Below are 5,754 nucleotides of genomic sequence, written 5' to 3'. Positions count from 1 at the left end.
CGGCGCCAGGAAGTGGCCGGTCAGCCGGAGGAAATGAGGCCTGGCTCCATTGGCCGAGGCGTTCCTTCCTGTTTTCCCCGAATTCGCGGGGTCCGGCTTGATTCGGCGATTTTCGGTATCGCCGATTTATCACGATGGCTCGTGTTACATAATAAACTCGCGTACGTGTCTCGTTCTAATTAGCCGATATTGTCTCTCGATATGCCCCAACCCGAGGCATTCGTGGCTGCTTGATTCGTTGCGATGTTGCAATCGCCACGCCTTTTAATCTCCCGTTGTTTGTTTTCCGACTTGTTGTCGATGCCTTTAATAAGAACGCTTTACATAACCGGTAAATACGGAGTTTTAAAAAATGGTGTTTTTCTCTTTTTTTCTTTAATATCGCTGTGAAACGATTATATTCATCCAACGTTCGAATCGATATATAGTGGAACGGAGATTTTGAGATGAGATGAATTGCTCTTTTTCGAAAAGGAATGTTGAACCGGAATAGAGCGAATTAGGTTAGGTGGAGATAATTATTTTACAATTTAATTAGGAGCTATGGAATTAAAGTTTAGGGATTAGTGAGGCTATCCTCTAAATTGTGTTGCAAGAAGTTTAATAAAAGTATAAAATGCTATTTGATACTCGACAATATTAAAAAATTGTTAACGAAAGGTTTATTTTTATGCTAACAAAGAGTATTCCCTATATTTTACGTTGAAGTTATCAATTTTTCGGTTCAATAATATTTTATTCGTATATTTTCGGCGTGTTTGGCCTTTTGTGCAAAATTTCGAACGTATTAACAACGCAAAATTAAAATAGAATTTTCATCTCGAAATGAAGAGAGGTTCTTGAACACACATTTTTTTTTTTTTAATAGATGTATCGACGTTAGATTAGAATAGATTTTTTCCCTTTTCTTCTTTTTTAATTCTGCGCAGCAAGAGAGCTATTGCTATTCAAACTATAAAAAGTGTCAGGCAGAATTAGAATTCGTTGATTTCTATTTTTGAAATCTGTTTATCAAAGCTTGAAAGAAAACTGTGCGCTCTATTTTAGAAAAATTTTCAATTCGTATCGAAAGAAAATAAATACCTATTTATTTACGAATCGGAAACAAAATTACAAATCGATTAAAATGATTCATCATCATATCGAGACATAAAAATTCTGGAAAATTCCAAATCGATCACCGAAATTTTATACAAAATTTTTTTCCATCTGGAATATTTAACGAGCATAGAGCATTTCGAGTTTAAAAAAATTAAAAATATTCGTTCGTATATTCGCGATTGTTCGAGCAAAAGCTGGACAGGTTCGATAGAGTTTAGCAGCCTCTCCATTCTGCCCTCTCCTCCGTATCGGTGAATAACAACGCGAACCGCTTAAATTTGGCCCCGCGAGTGGGCCACAAAAGCGTCCATTGTTCGTGGAACGACAAGATCCACAGATTCCAGTCGTAAACTCGACTCTTCGTTACGTTCGAACCGAGATCCATCCGTGAAATACAAAGAGGAGCGTGCGTAAAGGAAGTCGTCGGGAGCGAGGGCCGAGGGCAAAAAAACAAGGGGTCCACAGTGAGAGAGCCTGAAAATATCCGACTTCTCGGCTCTGGGACAAAGAAACGCGTCCATGGAGAGGACGATAAGAAATCGGACGAGTCGACGTTTCATCCTGGACTATGCCTGCGCTCTTCGCCATGCCTCCATCTTCGCGCGGTCTAAAAAACGAGTTCGAGAGGACCAAGTGTCACTGCTTGATTTTAATGAAACGAATCGAAAGATGGATGGAGCAGGAATCGAATGTCGTTACGCTATCGATATAGTTGGTACAAGTGTTGAAGAAAGTTTTTGTTCGTATTTCATAGTTTTTCCATTAGATATTTCGATTAGCTTTTTCCCCCTAGCGATTCCTTTAATAGTCCTATGGAATAAATGAGAGATTGACTTAAATTTTAAAATGTCTCGTGTTTCTCTTATTATTAATAATCGATGAGAAAAAAATCTAGTAAATTTTAATTTATCGTTTGGACGTTTGTATATTTTTATTTCTAAATCTTCATCACGTGTATTGAAATCACTTGCACAAAAGAAATAGCAGAAAAATGATATATTCAACGTTCTCTGATCGATTATTTATAAATCTTATTTATGATTTATAACCTTCTTTTAATTATAAAAAAATCGAATCTAGCAAGATGAATGATAATTCTACAAAAACTGTATCTAATTTGTTTACCTTAACATAAATTACAATTTCTTATCTTTCATTTTTCTTCTTCTTCTTCTTCTTCTTCTTCTTCAACTACAACAATCAACTTCGTGCAACACGGACTGAAAAAAAAAATCTATCTCGCGAGGAGCTATAAGCGAAACCTGAAAATTATTCATCCTGTTACGGGGAAAAAGCTGGGAAAAAATGGCGGAGAGAAAGAGGACAAGTGAAAAGAGCGAAATTCATCGCGGATACGACGGGAGGGTTGTGTAAGTTATCGCGGACAAAGTCGATATCGCACGGTCACGTAATAATAATTGCTCCGTGTAATCAGAATGAATGAATTGATTCTTTGTATCGGCGCTGAGACGCCCGTACGTTTTTCCGTCTCCGTTCAACATCCCCGGGCACAATGTATAATGCAATGCGTCGGGGATACAAAGTGAAGATTATCCCCGCACGTGGCTAATTATGAATCGCAGTCCATCTCGATCGACGATTGCTCCGCTGATCTCACCCAACCTTCCTTTAAGAAACTTATTGTATACGCATTTAGGTATGCTTCTTCCTCCGATCGAATCTTCTTTGTACGATTGTAATGTACGAATCAATACCATGATTTTTATCGAAATTTATTTATTTCGAACAAATTCAATGGGTAAGAAAATTCTTGCAAAAAAATGCCTCTCGTTTGTTAAAATATATAATATTTGTTAAATGGCGTTTCTCAATAAATACGGAATTCTATTTATATGGATTCGATGGAAGGCAAGAAAAATTTTTTCGTTCAAATAATTCTTGCTCTTGATAAATTGTAAAGAGATCAACTCTCATCTTTGAAATCGTATCGAAGCGCATTAGCCTACATGAAGAACACTTTGCAAGAATTTTCTTACCGATCGAATTTGTTCGAAATATAAATTCCAATGGAAAACCATGGACGCTTCGATCGGGGGGAAAATTGATTAAACTCGTGACGAGGCACTACTAAGAGAGAGAAGAAGAGGGAGAGAGAATCATCCGCCAAATATTCTATAATTTTCGCGTTTCCCCTTCCCGGAGCCAGAAAATCGAGGAGGGAATGATTGAAACAAAACTGTCGAGCGGGATCCTCTCCGACTGGTAACATCTCGACTGGTAACGTGGAAGAATGCGATCCCGGGTGGCGGGTTGTAACCATTGAAAGCGAACCGGTGAACTTGGCAAGAGCGCGGGAGCGGACGGAATCGTGCCAGGCTGGCCGCTGCCCACACGCCGCGTGCTTATCGGGGCCAAAATTCTTCCAAAATTCAGCCAACTGTGCGACAACTCGCACTTACGTGACGTTCAACCCGACTTTTTGGAACGCGTTCAATTCTGGACGCGACTCCTCCCCGCGCCCGCCACCCTTGAATATAGAAATACACGCTTGTTTTAATGATCGGGGGCGGGAATAAATTGCATATTTCGGATTGATTATAACGATCAAGAGTTTTGGTTAATTATTTTTTTTTTTTTCCAGGGCAAAGGACGATCGAGGTTCCACGAATATTGGCAACCTTGAGTTTAATTTGCCTTCGTATTGGAAGGATTTTTGAAATTGTTCTCGTTACAGGTCGATTAGCAAGAAAGATATTGTGATGTATATAAATACGGTAAATGAGAATGGAATTGGAGAATTGGGATTTTGGTTGAATTTTTGATTCATTTACTTTTTTTGCATTTACTTTTTGTTCTCGCTTCGATGAAAATATAGATCGCATCGTTGCGCGTTAAAAATAGTTATGGTGTACGAATTTTTAGGTCGATCGAAGCGAGGATTCTAAAAGGGAAGTGTAGATGATCAATGTTCGTTTGTTCGATAACAAGAGCGTTGCTATTTTGTAATCATTCTCTGCTTAGATACTCGGCAATGGCTTTTCAAACTAAATCAAACAACACTGGCATTATTCGCCGGGCGAACCGGATCGCAGCTGCTATACCGTGAATCATTAAATCGTGAAAAGAAATGAGAGATTGCCAATAGGCAATAAATTCGTTATACTTCCTTTACAATTTAGCTTCTCTCACATTTGATATTAAATTCAATGGTTAAAGAAAGTTTGAATGAAATAGTGTTATCAAGCTAGTGTATATAAAGCTTCAATGTATAAGTGTTTAATAATCAACAAATGGAAGAGAAAAATATAGGATGGAAATGGAGGATGGGGGTCTCACGAAATACATTATATTTATTCAATAACATTATTGAATAATCAAATAAAACTTGATTAATAGTCGGAATGAATGGAACTGTGAGAATATAGAATAATATCGCTTCGTAAGATAAGCGGTATCGTACGTGTGTCTAAAATTGTTTAAAAATTGACAAATAGACAGATTAATAAAATTTATCGGAGATAAATGTTTAAATAATTTTAATGCGATAAAAATGGAATACGTAAATGGAATTATAAAATAATATCTTAATAGTATCTTGATATAAATATTAAATCTTTAAAACCGCAAATCGAGAAGAGATATCTGATTCGATTCAACGAAACGTAATTTATAAAGTACGCATATTCTCCATTACAAATAGTGACGCGGGTGGAATTAAAACGGGCGCGCCGCGTTTAAAAAATCCGTATATTATTATTATTACACGTTCCACTTTTGATACTAATATTCCGCTTGCCAACTTCCATCATACGCGTGTCGCGCGTTTCCAAACGTTTAAACCGGAGAATACACATAAATGTATCGTCAATTTCATGCTGAACGTACGTCTCGAATCCAAAATTACGATTCAGCATACGTACAAAACAACAAGAATACGAAGGGGAGTGGAAAAAGAAACAAAATCAAAAAATATTTAATTTTATTCATTTCAACTTTTTCTCGTATCATCTATAAAAATAATCCTTCACTAACGATAACTATATTATTTATTGTAGCTCTGTCAACTTTTTCAAAATTAATTTTTTCAATCGATGAACGGTGTCATAACAATGCTCTCTTATTTCAAAAAAAAAAAAGATGTCAAGAGATATTACGATTTGTGAAACGAGATATGTAAACACAAAATGTAGTAAAGATACAAAATGGAAGGATTCGTATCGAGAAATCGAGAATATCGAGACCTGCCTAAGGTGTCGAAGAGTTCGAAGACTCTTGGCCAATGAAAATTCCACGAACGAAATTAACGCGCCCTCTCCTCTTATCGTTCATTCAGCACCGTGGATGACCTTATTTTTAACCACGCGTTCGCCAAAAATAACGGTATGTCGCAAAATTGGCGTGACAAAAGGAGCAACACGGGTGATACGGTCTATTTTTGGTGAGCCGGAAAGGCTAAATCCTACGTGCAGGTCGAGGAAGGAGGGGAGGGAGGGGATGATAATAGGGACAGAATGAGCCTTTTGTTGCCTGATACCGAGGTCAACAGGCGCGAATAGAATCTTGTAGCCGGCCATCGAGCGTTATTATCGGTCGTGAAAGAAAGCTACGCACAGCAAGGGTCTTTCATATGCCGCGCGAGGATAAAGGGACGTGTCTCTCTTATTTCATTTTCGATCAGCAACCATTCGAATT

The 5,754-nt window shown here is 37.7% G+C and overlaps 1 protein-coding gene across 1 annotated transcript in view; it reads left to right on the top strand.

Moving 5' to 3' along the window:
• Nucleotides 1-5,754, top strand: part of LOC102670932 (transcription factor SOX-5) — a gene marked incomplete at its 3' end in the record, with an annotated part of 50,387 nt that overhangs the window by 948 nt on the left and 43,685 nt on the right.

The sequence above is a fragment of the Apis dorsata genome, unplaced genomic scaffold (assembly GCF_000469605.1).
Source record: "Apis dorsata unplaced genomic scaffold, Apis dorsata 1.3 scaffold_162, whole genome shotgun sequence".
Classification (NCBI taxonomy): Eukaryota; Metazoa; Arthropoda; class Insecta; order Hymenoptera; family Apidae; genus Apis; species Apis dorsata.
The sequence above is the reverse complement of the archived record's forward strand: the minus strand, read 5'-3'. Positions and strand labels throughout refer to the sequence as shown.